We start from the raw sequence: 14,701 nt of genomic DNA, 5'->3' as shown, positions 1-14,701 counted from the left end.
CTCCATCCTGGAGGCTCGCCGGCTGCCTGTCTCTCCGTCCTGGAGGCCCCCAGGCTGCCTGCCTCTCCGTGCTGGAGGCCCCCAGGCTGCCTGCCTCTCCGTGCTGGAGGCCCCCAGGCTGGATATTTGTCTGTGTGGGGGCTCCTGCTGCGTGTAGGTGGCTGTGTGGGGGCTCCTGCTGCGTGTAGGAGGCTGTGTGGGGGTTCCTGCTGCAAGTAGGAGGCTGTGTGGGGGCTCCTGCTGCGTGTAGGAGGCTGTGTGGGGGCTCCTGCTGCATGTAGGAGGCTGTATGGGGGCTCCTGTTGCGTGTAAGAGGCTGTGTGGGAGCTCCTGCTGCGTGTAGGAGGCTGTGTGGGGGATCATGCTGCGTGTAGGAGGCTGTGTGGGGGATCCTGCTGCGTGAAGGAGGCTGTGTGGGGGATCCTGCTGCGTGCAGTGTCGCGGGCTGGGAGGGGGGCGCTGCGCTCACCACGCTTGGGTCCGACGCTGCTGCTGCCTGCTGCTTGCTGCTGACTGCTGCTTGCTGCTCGCTGCTTGGTGGCTCGAGCGGTGGGCCGGATCCGGGGACTCGAGCGGCGCTCCTCGCCTGTGAGTGAAAGGGGATAGTTTTTGGGGTTTGGGAAGTCGGTCCGTGACGCCACCCATGGTTTGTGGTGAGGTTGGGACACCACCGCTGCTCTGGACGGGGATCCCGGGAGCGATGACAGGGAGCAGCCGAGATGTTTTCTCTCCCCTCCGTGGGTAGGGGGTTTTGGTGGTCCGGGGCCCGATGAGGTGACTGGAATGTGGATGGCAGGGTTTTGGTGGGGTGCAGGGTCGCGGGGGCAGCGCGGTGCCAGACGGTACGGTGGTACTCACTCAGCCAATAATGTATACGGAGTCTCTGGTAAAACAAACGGCTGGATGGACGGGTCCCGCAGCCGGCCGCAGTGGTCACTCCCGGTAGGTTGGCGGTGGCTGCCTTTCCCTGCACCTGTAGTGTGTTTTCGGACCCGATGGCTTCCCACCGGTAACCCGCTCCCCAGCTTGGATAGGCGCCGGAGGAGCTCCTTTTGCCCGCAGGCTCTGGCCCTGGGAATTGTAGCCTTGGCGGTGACTGTATTTTCCTTCACGGTTTGGACGGTTGCCTTCAATCGGGTCTTTGCTGCTGGGAAACCCCGGAGGTTCCCGTTGCTAATGGATTTGACCGGTTTAACGGCGACTCCAAGCCTGGTCGGGGTCTGTAGGCCCTGCCGAATGGTGCTGGCTTCTCTTCGCTCCCCGGTTCGGTACCGGCGGGCCACCGCCCGACCCCGGTCCTACGGTTCCGCGTCGATCGGCCTCTCCTGCAGACAGCCACCACCATCTGCCAACCTTGCTGTATGTGCCCGGGCCACGTACCCGGACACGGTCAGACTGCTCCTCACTTGCCACTTACTCCTTCACTCTCCCTAACTGCACTCTTTCTTTTTCCCGCCTCCAGGACTGTGAACTCCTCAGTGGGTGGGGCCAACCGCCTGGTTCCACCCCACCTGGTGTGGACATCAGCCCCTGGAGGGAGGCAACAAGGATTTGTGTGTGACTGATGTGCCTAACCGAGGTGTGGGGTGTGTTGTTGCAGTACCTGTGACGACCTGGCTTGTCCAGGGCGCCACAGTAGGAGGCTGTGTGGGGGCTCCTGCTGCGTGTAGGAGGCTGTGTGGGGGCTCCTGCAGGTTTTTGCATATAGTTGTAATGTGGCCTCTAGATATAACTCCTGTGGACCCCAGACACCCCTGTCAAACCCTGGATTCATCTATCTTTTATATAGTATCTACTGTATGTGTGCCATGTATATGGTGTAATTTATGCAGTGGCAAAATGACAAGGCCTGTGGGTGATGGGGGCCATTGCTATTTCTTTGGATGCATGGTTGAACACCATTTAGGAGGAGATGGCCACTGGCTCCCTGTTTCGCCCATGCTCTGCAGCTGTGGGTCCCAGATAGGTGTAATGACATCAGGGGGAGCCTGTGATGTGATGCCAGTGGGCCCTGCAGCTGCGGCCAGAGTGGGTGCAGAGCAAATGTAGGGGGTAATACATTATATATATATATATATATATATATATATATATATATATATATATATATATATATATTTATTATACACCCTACATATGCCCTATACCTGTCACGTGTAATGTAATTCTGAATGTTGACCTGCCATATCCTAAAGGTGTGTAATATGTGCTCTGTTAGGATTTCACTTGCTGATTCGAGTGGTAGTTATCTGATCACTCACATGCAATTTACAATGTGTGGTCATCTGCTAAATGATGTCTCCTCCTGTTTTTCTCTAATTGAAAATGATAACAATGAGAGAAGCAGGAGGAGACGTCATTCAGCAGATGACCCCGAGTCTGCAAATCACTGGTAAGTGATCACATGACCTCTCAGATTTGGCTAATCTGCAGAATGTCACACAGGTGAGACACTGGTCAGTGCAGGGCAGCAGAGCAGGGAGAAGCCGCCGGGGACCGGCCTCCCGGGCTCCTCATCCTAGTTGCATCGTCCCTGGACAGATATTATATGTGTTTTATTTGAAACACGGCAGCATCAGAGTAAAATATACACAACTGCAATAATGGAGCCGATGTCTGATTCCTTCCACCCGGAGGTCGTGCAGGAGGAATCAGCTGTCAGAGAACTTATGCAGTAACAAAATACCATTGCAGTCTCATACATGACATGGCGTCACTGCCGTCTGCACATCACATGTAATGGTTTATTGTAGGTATGAAGGTCTGTCAATGTAATGCATCGCTAGCAGCTGAGATGTGTATTATGGGGTTCTGCAGCAGCTGAGATGTGTATTATGGGGTTCTGCAGCAGCTGAGGTGTATTATGAGTAGCTGCAGCAGCTGAGATGTGTATTAGGCTATGAGCGCACGTAGCTTTCTGCCCTGCAGAAATTTCTGCAGCGATTTGAACAGCACACGTGCGCTTCAAATCGCTGCAGAAAGAGTCCGTAATGAAAAAAAAAAAAGCCAATTCCATGCGCTCTGAGTGCAGCCCCTCCCATAGACAGAGCGGGTGCTGCATGCAGAGCGCAGGAAAGAAGTGACATGTCACTTCTTGAACGCAGCGCTTCGGGCAGCAGCAGAAGCGCTGCGTTCTAATACGCCACGTGCACACGTCTCCTGCATAATCTTCATAGATTATGCTGGGGACGCAGGACGCATGCAGTTACCCTGCGGTGCAGATCACAGCGTAGCTGCATGCAAATACGCAACGTGCGCACATAGCCCTATGGGGTTCTGCAGCAGCTGAGGGGTATTATGAGATTCTGCAGCAGCTGAAATGTGTATAATGAGGTTCTGCAGCATAGAAGGTGTGTATGATGAGGTTCTGCAGCAATTGAGATGTGTATGATGATGTTCTGCAGCAGCTGAGGTATGTATTATAAAAGTCTTCAGAATATCACGATTCAGCGCGGATTTATCTTACAAATTTTCCAACAAAATTATCTGCAGCATTGCCAGCAGGTGTGAGCCCAAACTGGTTAATAAATGGATTACAGTATATATGCCATAGTTCTTCCATACATAGGGCCCCTCCCTCATGGTGTGTATGTGGTACTGCAGCTTAGTCTATTCAGGTCAGTAAAGCTGAGAGGCAGTGACACATACACAGCACTCCTCGTCCTCAAGGTGTGTATGTGGTGCTGCACATCAGTCTGTTCAGGTCATTGGAGCTGAGAGGCAGTGACACATATAACCTGAGGACTCTTTATTACATAGAAAGCAGAGATTTTTTTTCTAATTTCATACATTCTCCTTTAACATTTGTATTTTGGACTTTTTGTTCCAGAGTACATGCAGCATTGGCCGCCGGCTCCATCGTGCATTATCTGGCATCATCCTGTACTTTTATCTTCAGGATTTGTATAGTAGATGCTGATCCCACCAATGGGGCCACGACCTGCGTCGCTCTAAGTGTATAGAAATATATATCATCTCTCTATGAAGAGCGGCAGCGCCTCATTCTCCAGATACATGTGCGCCCCATTGGGGTGATCCGCATGTACCATCCATGATGTAATATCCAGGAATACGACATAAATGGTTGAAATCGGAAGACCTCTAAAAGAACGAGATCAAACGTGGTGGATTTGAGGTGCAGATTCTCCAGCACAAATTTGGAGTATTTTGTACATTTGAAGAGCTGAATTTTAATTAGGATATAAGAAAAATTGGCTCCAGTCGTCATTTGTTTCCTGGGAAACTGGGTAAAAAATCAGTAGGGGGGGGGCACCAAAGGGCAGTTTTGCACAGGGCACCATTCAGGCTAAGGCCGGCCCTGCATGTGCCCCCTTGTTGGCTTTAGTCTAACTGCTCTTTGGAGTTCTATCTCAATTCTGCTTCTGCGCCCCCTGGTGGAAGCCTGACAAAATACAGTTCAAATTGCATTAATTTTCTAACATATATGCAGGATAACTAAATCCAGAGGTGTAACTAGAAGTTTCTTGGCCCAAGATAAACACTATAATAAGGCTAGAACATTCAATATACCATTATTAACTCACTTTACAAATGTGTGATACAAGTAAAATATATCTTTGTACCGTGTTAGCCAGTAGAGATAAAGAAATTGTTTAAAAGAACAGAGAGTCCTCAGTGGCTGATACCTTTTAATGGCTAACTGAAAAGATGGTAATAATTGCAAGCTTTCGAGACTACTCAGGTCTCTTCATCAGGCATGGTATAACACAAAATCTGAAGAGTCACATATTTATACACAACAGGACATAGAATAGTGCAGTAAAAAAAAAAAAAAAAAAACAAGTTATATGAAACAGAACAGGACTTAGAATAGTGCAGTAAAAAAAAAAAAAACAAGTTATATGAAACAGTTTCTTAACTTGTTTTTTTGTTTTTTTTACTGCACTATTCTAAGTCCTGTTGTGTATAAATATGTGACTCTTCAGATTTTGTGTTATACTGAGCCTGATGAAGAGACCTGAGTAGTCTCGAAAGCTTGCAATTATTACCATCTTTTCAGTTAGCCATTAAAAGGTATCAACCACTGAGGACTCTCAGTTCTTTTAAACAATTTTTTTACAAATGTGTGCAATTCAGATAAACAGGGAGAGTAAATGAAGAAGCACATCAAGACAGTTTTTCTCTCTAGGGGAAAAAGTCACAAAACATTTAATTTTTCTTCACTGTATTTTCTTTATTACGGTAGTCACATGTCTAAATTTTAAGTTCACCCTTCTTTTTTTCAAGTTTACCTATGATCTTGGCAAAATCAATGTAATCCATATCCAAACAATGACATTTTACTCTATTTCTCTATACTCCTAACCTGGACACCCTTTTAGGAGGCAAATTGAGCAGTGTTTTTTAATTTGAGTATAGACTTCCACCATGCATGGTGAGGCCCTGGTACCAGCCGACCTAATCTAATTGTGTGGGCTTTATCATTAGGTTGTAAGTAGAGTTGATCGGATCTTTTGAAGTTCAAATTTGCTGACTTCACCAACTTTTACCCCAATAATTGATTTGCAGCTAATAAATTTGCTTGAACCTAAATACAGGGCAGTTTGTAGTTGAAAAAATACATCTTGGCAGAGAGTAGAGAGAGAGAACCCTGATGACCATAAAAGCTTACACTCTACAAGGGAGAAAAAGAGGACAATGGTGATTAGAAGAAGGACTAAAGGGCCATTTACACGCTGTGACATCGCTAACGATATATATCGTCTTGGTCACCGTGTTTGTGACGCACATCCAGCGTCGTTAGCGACATCGCAGCATGTGACACCTACAGTGCCTACAAGTAGTATTCAACCCCCTGCAGATTTAGCTGGTTTGATAAGATGCAAATAAGTTAGAGCCTGCAAACTTCAAACAAGAGCAGGATTTATTAACAGATGCATAAATCTTACAAACCAACAAGTTACGTTGCTCAGTTAAATTTTAATAAATTTTCAACATAAAAGTGTGGGTCAATTATTATTCAACCCCTAGGTTTAATATTTTGTGGAATAACCCTTGTTTGCAATTACAGCTAATAATCGTCTTTTATAAGACCTGATCAGGCCGGCACAGGTCTCTGGAGTTATCTTGGCCCACTCCTCCATGCAGATCTTCTCCAAGTTATCTAGGTTCTTTGGGTGTCTCATGTGGACTTTAATCTTGAGCTCCTTCCACAAGTTTTCAATTGGGTTAAGGTCAGGAGACTGACTAGGCCACTGCAACACCATGATTTTTTCCCTCTTGAACCAGGCCTTGGTTTTCTTGGCTGTGTGCTTTGGGTCGTTGTCTTGTTGGAAGATGAAATGACGACCCATCTTAAGATCCTTGATGGAGGAGCGGAGGTTCTTGGCCAAAATCTCCAGTTAGGCCGTGCTATCCATCTTCCCATGGATACGGACCAGATGGCCAGGCCCCTTGGCTGAGAAACAGCCCCACAGCATGATGCTGCCACCACCATGCTTGACTGTAGGGATGGTATTCTTGGGGTCGTATGCAGTGCCATCCAGTCTCCAAACGTCACGTGTGTGGTTGGCACCAAAGATCTCGATCTTGGTCTCATCAGACCAGAGAACCTTGAACCAGTCTGTCTCAGAGTCCTCCAAGTGATCATGAGCAAACTGTAGACGAGCCTTGACATGACGCTTTGAAAGTAAAGGTACCTTACGGGCTCGTCTGGAACGGAGACCATTGCGGTGGAGTACGTTACTTATGGTATTGACTGAAACCAATGTCCCCACTGCCATGAGATCTTCCCGGAGCTCCTTCCTTGTTGTCCTTGGGTTAGCCTTGACTCTTCAGACAAGCCTGGCCTCGGCACGGGTGGAAACTTTCAAAGGCTGTCCAGGCCGTGGAAGGCTAACAGTAGTTCCATAAGCCTTCCACTTCCGGATGATGCTCCCAACAGTGGAGGCAGGTAGGCCCAACTCCTTGGAAAGGGTTTTGTACCCCTTGCCAGCCTTGTGACCCTCCACGATCTTGTCTCTGATGGCCTTGGAATGCTCCTTTGTCTTTCCCATGTTGACCAAGTATGAGTGCTGTTCACAAGTTTGGGGAGGGTCTTAATTAGTCAGAAAAGGCTGGAAAAAGAGATAATTAATCCAAACATGTGAAGCTCATTGTTCTTTGTGCCTGAAATACTTCTTAATACTTTAGGGGAACCAAACAGAATTCTTGTGGTTTGAGGGGTTGAATAATAAATGACCCTCTGAATAAACTTTTCACAATTTAAAAAAAAAAATAAAAAAAGAAATAACATTCTTTTTTGCTGCAGTGCATTTCACACTTCCAGGCTGATCTACAGTCCAAATGTCACAATGCCAAGTTAATTCCGAATGTGTAAACCTGCTAAATCTGCAGGGGGTTGAATACTACTTGTAGGCACTGTATGTGCAACCTTAAACGATCGCAAAAGAGGTAAAATTCGTTGGTGTGTGAGAGGTCGTTCATTTACCAAAAATCGTTGTCTGGTCAGTAGCGAGGTTGGTCGTCGTTCCTGCGACAGCACACATCGCTATGTGTGGCAACGCAGGAATGAGGAACATCTCCTTACCTAAGACCGCTGGCAATGAGGAAGGAAGGAGGTGGGCGGGATGTTCGGCCTGTTCATCTCCGCACCTCCGCTTCTATTGGGCGTCCGCTTAGTGACGTTGCTATGATGCCGAACGAGGCGCCCCCTTAGAAAGGAGGCGGTTCGCCGGTCACAGCGACGTCGCTAGGCAGGTAAGTATGTGTGACTGTTCCTAGCGATGTTGTACACCACAGGCAGCGATGTGCCCGCGACGCACAACCGACAGGGGCAGGTACGCTCGCTAGCAATCTCGCTAGCGAGATTGCAGCGTGTAAAGTACCCTTTATACTTTACAGTCGAGAAAGAAAGGAACCTACCAATCATAAGCGCTTATACTTTACTGGAGCGAGAGGACCCTGATGATCATAAGTGCTTACACTCTATAGGGAGAGGGGACCCTGCTGGTCATAAGTGCTTACACTCTATAGGGAGAGGGGACCCTGTTAATCATAAGAGCTTACACTCTATAGGGGAGAGGGGACCCTGCTGATCATAAGTTCTTACACTTTACTGGAGAGAGAGAGAGAGAGAGAGAGAGATAGAGAGGAATCTGCTGATCATAAGAGCTTATACTCTAAAAAGAAAAAAAGAATCAGAAGGAAGAGGAGGGCGCAATTCAGAGGATTCAAATTCAATTACTTTGTTCAAAGTTGCATATTAAAAAATCCATTGTGGATCAGGCATAAGAAATCTTACACGTTTCGAGTGCCTTACACGTTCTTAATCATAGGTTAACATTAAAGGCTGCTTTACATGCAGCAACATCGCTAGCGATGTCGCTGGTGATAGCACCCGCCCCCGTCGGTTGTGCATCACGGGCAAATCACTGCCCGTGGCGCACAACATCGCTAGGACCCATCACATGTACTTACCTGCTGACGAGTCTGTGGCCGGCAAACCGTCTCCTTTCTAAGGGGGCAGTTCGTGCGGCGTCACAGCGGCGTCACTAAGCGGCCGCCCAATAGAAGCGGAGGGCCGGAGATGAGCAGCCGTAGCATCCCGCCCACCTCCTTCCTTCCTCATTGCAGGTGGCCGCAGGTACGATGTTGTTCCTCGTTCCTGCGGTGTCACACATAGCGATGTGTGCTGCCGCAGGAACGACAAACAACCTGCGTCCTGCAACAGCAACGATATTTGGGATTAGAACAACGTGTCAATGATCAACGATTAAGTGAGTAGTTTTGATTGTTAGCGGTCGTTCGCGCGTTTCACACGCAACAACGTCGCTAACGAGGCCGGATGTGCGTCACGAATTCCGTGACCCCAACGACATCTCATTAGAGATGTCGTTGCATGTAATGCCCCCTTAAGAGTGTGTAAGAAGCTCAATGATTGATTGCTCTCAGTGAGATAAGCAAAATTATAATCTTGTAGTTGTGATACCTTTTAATGGCTAAGAAAAATCAAACTAATGTTGTTACAAAGTAAGCTTTCGAGACTTCTCAGGTCTCTTCATCATTCATGGTATAACAAAGTCTATGAAGAAACACAAATATAGATTTGTAACATCATTTATTTTATTTTTGTGAGCCATTAAAAGTTATCAGAACTAGGAGATTATAATTTTGTTTCTCTCACTGAGAGCAATCAATCATTTTTCAGCTGGCTAACACAATAGCAAAACTTTTCTCTTTTAACTAAGCTCAAAATGCGTAAGGTCTCTTATGCCTGATCCATAATAGATTTTTTTTATATGCAATTAAATTTAATTAAATAAAGTAATTGAATTTTAGCCTGCTGAATTGCCTATCCTCTTCCATTTTGTTGTATATTATCTGTAAGCCAGACAGGTGGGGCATGTGGACATGATGAAGACCTGAATTTTTATTACATTGCAACCAATCTTGTGTGTTTTTTCTCACTCCTTATTAGTGTGCATCTATGATACTAAGCAACTACCTTCCTCATCAATAACAAGTGAGTGATTATTTCCCAGAATTTTCTACCTAATCTGCCTCTGCCTTTTATCTCTGGGACCTGTCTGCATTCTTCAGTACCTTTTTATTGTGATTAGTTATTGGTATTTGGCATTTTTTTCTGTGGTTTCTGGGGAATTTCATATCCTTTTCAGAGAATTTCTCACTATTGATATGGATATAGATCAAAATCTATCTGTAGTAGCCTGACTTCCAAGAGGCTCTCCAGATTAACACCCTTAACCCCTGGGCGATTTTCTGTTTTTCTGTTGTTTTTATATTTTGCTCCCCTTCTTCTGAGAGCCATAACTTTTTTATTTTTCCATCAATCTTGCTAGGGCTTATTTTTTGCAGGACAAGTTGTACTTTTAAATGAAACCATGAGTACTTAAAAATGGCAAAAAAATTCAAAGTGCAGAAAAATTTAAAAAAAAAAAGTGTGATTGCATGATTGTTTTAGGGTATTTTATTCACCATGTTCACTATATGGTAAAACTGATATGTCAGTGTGATGACACAGGTCAGACACAGAAGTTTGTCCAAAAAAGTGGCGCACTTTTTGAGCCATATTCTGAAACCTTCATTCTCATTTTCCTGGAAGTAAAGGAAGGAACTCCAGCAGCAAAGTCCAAGGATAATAAAACCAAATTCTTTATTGATTCATATTAAAAATTACATAAAAATATCCAGACAGGGTCCTATGCAAACAGAGGACGCGTTTCGAACCAGATGGTTCTTAGTCAGTCTCCCCCAGAGACTGACTAAGAACCATCCGGTTCGAAACGCGTCCTCTGTTTGCATAGGACCCTGTCTGGATATTTTTATGTAATTTTTAATATGAATCAATAAAGAATTTGGTTTTATTATCCTTGGACTTTGCTGCTGGAGTTCCTTCCTTTACTTACTTGGATTGCCGGTTTCCCATCCCATTCCGTGCACAAGTCCTGGATGCGGTGGTTCCCCCTTCGGCTATAGGTGAGCGAACATCTATTTTCTCCTTGTTTCTCATTTTCCTGGATATGCGGCTCAGTGACTGGTTATTGTTTTGTGTCTCGTGCTGATGTTTTTAACGGTACCATTTTTGCACAGATGCTACGTTTTGATCACCTGTTATTGTATTTTGTGCAAAATTTACGGCAACCAAAAAATGTAATTTTGGCATTTGAAATTTTTTTGCCGCTACGCTGCTAACCGATCAGATTAATTGATTTAATATTTTGATAGATTGCGCATTTCTGAACGCAGCGATACCAAATATGTGTATGTTTTTCATTTTTTTAACTCTTTAATTTTCAATGGGGAAATGGTGGGTGATTTGAACTTTATGTTTTTTTTTAATTTTTCAAAACTTTTTTTTTATTTTACTAGTCCCCCTAGGGGTCTATAAGGGTCAGCAGTCTGATTGCTTGTTTATTTCTCCTGATCATAGGTGCACAGTCAGGCCAGGAGAAATGCTGCTCTCCTCTAGCATTCACTCTGCCGGCTGTAAGAGGAAGTGAGTCATGATAGCAGCAAGGGTCATCTCATGACCCTGTGCTACCATGTTAATTATTGACTCCCCGTGATCACACCTTGGGGCCTCCGAAGGCAGTGGGGAAAGGCACATTCCCCAACGTGGCCATTTACATCGCGCTGTCAGAATTGACAGCGCAATATAAGGGGTTAACAGGCGCAAGTGGATTGCGGATCCACCCGCACCTGATAGCCGTAGCCGCACGTCAGCTGCTCAAATCAGCTGACATGTGCGGGACTCACCGCAAGCTCACCACAGCAGCTGGCGGTGATTACACCGACATTATCTAGGACGTATCCAGTACGTACAATGTTGTTAAGAAGTTAAAGAGAACCAACCAGCAAAATTTTGATATATAAGGTAAAGCCAGTGCTATATTGGTGCTTGGATGCTGAATCTATGCATACCTTTAGGCGGGGTTTGCACACTAAGACATCGCAGGCCGATGCTGCGATGCCGAGTGCGATAGTCCCCGCCCCCGTCGCAGCAGCGATATGTGGTGATAGCTGGCATAGCGAAAGTTATCGCTACGCCAGCTTCACACACACACTCACCTGCCGTGTGACGTCCCTGTGGCCGGCGACCCGCCTCCTTGTTAAGGGGGCGGGTCGTGCGGCGTCACTGCGACGTCACACGGCAGCCGGCCAATCAGAGCGGAGGGGCGGAGATGAGCAGGATGTAAACATCCTGCCCACCTCCTTCCTTCCGCATATCCTACGGAAGCCGCAGTGAGGCCGGTAGGAGACGTTCCTCGCTCCTGCGACTTCACACACAGCGATGTGTGCTGCCGCAGGAGCGAGGAACAACATCGGACCGTCGCGTCAGCGTAATCATGGATTACGCCGACGCTGCACCGATGATATGATTACGACGCTTTTGCGCTCGTTAATCGTATCATCCAGGCTTTACACACTGCGATGTCGCATGCGATGCCGGAAGTGCGTCATTTTCAATTTGACCCCACCGACATCGCACCTGCGATGTCGCAGTGTGCAAAGTGCCCCTTAGTTGAGAGATTGGATGCTTAATTGAAAAAAAATGTGTAATCAAAGTTCCAGAAATGCATTGATTGTTTGAGTGGTGTTTGCATCGGGGCGAGACTATGTTGGTCAAATCTTGCGTTATTATTCTGCCCATGTATGTGTGTCTTGGCCCTTCTCCTCCCATCATTTATGTCTGGTGAGCCCGCAGTAGCATCTAGACGTATTTCAGTAACTCGACTAAGATGATGTTGGAGTTCGCACATGTGCATAGCACTTTCTCCGGCGCCATCTTATTGAAGATGCTATCCTTGGCACAAACATCTGACATGTGCAAAGCAGGATGCACACGCCATTGAAACAATCAATGCATTTCTTGAACTTTGATTATATATTTTTCTGCAATCAAGCATCCAATCTCTCAACTAAAGGTATACTTAGATTCAGCATCCTAGCGCCAGTATAGCACTGGCTTTACTTTATATATGAAAATTCTGATGGCTGGTTCCTTTTAAATATCTAGATGAGGTCTCTGATATAGGTAACAGTGAGGTACTCTAAAATGGTAGGATTCCTTTTTTTAACTGCAGAGCTCATTATGAAAATTGGATGTTATGGACATGAGACGGCTCGATTCAGGATCATGTGTTGAGTGAAATATTAGCAGCATAGTGAAAAAATTAAGCAAATATTCCCAATTTGCAATCAGGCCTTCCTATTACAAGGCACTGTTATTCTAAGCTCACATAAACCATAAAGAAGAGAGGTTAGTGTGCTCAGTGTGCTATGTGAGCTTGGGCTTAGGACCTCTAACCTCCTATGTGTTTCCAGAGTGCCCTGATGATTCTAGAGAGATGAAACGCGTCGGGACGAGGGCCAGGAACATTGTAGGGGCACGGAGAGAGGGTTAGATGTGGTCTGCCCTTGTGAGGGCAGAAGTTATTGGGGTAACAGGCACTATTAGTTTTCCTCAGGGATATTATAGGGTCAGCTGGATGCTGTGAGGACCCATAGAGGAAGACTCGTTTACCCCAAGCTGCGAGGAATGGGTGAGACCGTATACAACTCATTCTATAAACAAGCCTAATACTGGTGGATTCCTCCGCTGAGGACCACATAACGCTATATGGTTTTTTATATTGAGTTAATTTTGATAATTTTTTGGCACTTACTATTGGGACCGCTGTCTCTTCTTTGAGTGAGATTATCATGCTCAATATTTTCTTTATGTATGTTGTGTTTTTTTGATTGTTTTGTTATATGTCATAGGCTCCCTGGACACTACATCTCAAGCTGGCGGTACCAGCAGTCCAGTGAGCTTTGGGTTACTAGCTTGATCAAAAGCTTTTAATATAACTAGATTAAAAGTTACATTTTATGCCTCTTAAATTTGCTTTAATAATCTATTTCTAAGTGGTATCCCTCCTTGGAGGATTGCTGTAATCACAAATATTCCCAATTTGCAATCAGGCCTTCCTATTACAAGGCACTGTTATTCTAAGCTCACATAAACCATAAAGAAGAGAGGTTAGCCTTGTAATATTGGGTAATCAGAATGCTGAAAGCAGAGTGATGATTACATTATGCATTTCACAGACGTTATTAGTTTATTATCACTTTAACGTGTGTGTTGTAGAATGCAAATGGTATTTCTAACAGGGGGTTCTGTACTAGCCGAATCATTGAGGTGGTAGCACTACAACACCAACTTTGTAAGAAGGATATTTAACCTAATACTTGAAACACCACTATATGTTCAATTAGGAATTCCTACCAGGGACAGGAGCCTCTGTAGGTGCGACGCCCTGGCCTATCAGGTCGTCACAAGGATGCCGAGCAATCTGTCCTTCTGCATAGTACCCGCTCCTCCTTGGTTATGGGTCCTGTCCCTTTGGTGTTGCTAAGAACAGGTATACACAAATCCTGAGGAACACTCTGCACCACACCCACCAGACACACATTGGGCAGCCTGAGGGGTATAGGGCCGCCCAGATGGAGGGATTGTAGAAGGAGGGCCAGAAGTGTCAGTCAGTAGTCAGTTTGAGTGCAGCAGTGACAGTGAAAGGTCACACTGCGGAGCTGGGCTCCTGTACCTGTCCTAGGAGCCAGACGTTGGCCTGGCCTGGAAGGAGCTGGATCCCCGGTCGCAGGGGGTAGTGACAGGGGGCACGGTACTGCCACGGAGGGAAGTTCGGCGGCCTTCTGCTACAACGGGGCAGGGGCCATGGCATGACGGGGTACGGGGACCCTAGGCTGGGAAGTAGCTTTACGCAGCCCAGTAATTCACCCAACGAGGACGGAGTCTTCACGAGCCATTGGCCACCCGCTCCAGAATCGGGGTACTAGTGCAACGAGGGGGATAGGACTTCTCAAAACCGTACAGAAAATCCCATGCGTGAACCGTGGGAGCAAGCTCACTCCGCTAGCCACGCGGGTGAGCGGGACCCGAGTAGTTTCAGGCAAAAGGGATAAAGAGTAAACATGTGCCAAGGGACAAAGCTTCAGACCAACCAGCAACGCCAAAAGGGCACGACCCAGCGTGCTCCAACAACGGCTACAGGGCATTCAGGACTTTGGTTTACCCGTTGTCTGTGTCAGAATCTCAGGACTGTGTGAGTACGTTGTGCCCCTCTCCTCCCGACGGGTCCCTAACCTTCCATCACCGAGCCCCGAGACACCTTCCCCCTGCCCACGGAGGGGTTAACATCACAAGCTGCCATCCCAT

Source organism: Anomaloglossus baeobatrachus, chromosome 1, assembly GCF_048569485.1.
Source record: "Anomaloglossus baeobatrachus isolate aAnoBae1 chromosome 1, aAnoBae1.hap1, whole genome shotgun sequence".
NCBI classification, from domain to species: Eukaryota; Metazoa; Chordata; class Amphibia; order Anura; family Aromobatidae; genus Anomaloglossus; species Anomaloglossus baeobatrachus.
The sequence above is the reverse complement of the archived record's forward strand: the minus strand, read 5'-3'. Positions refer to the sequence as shown.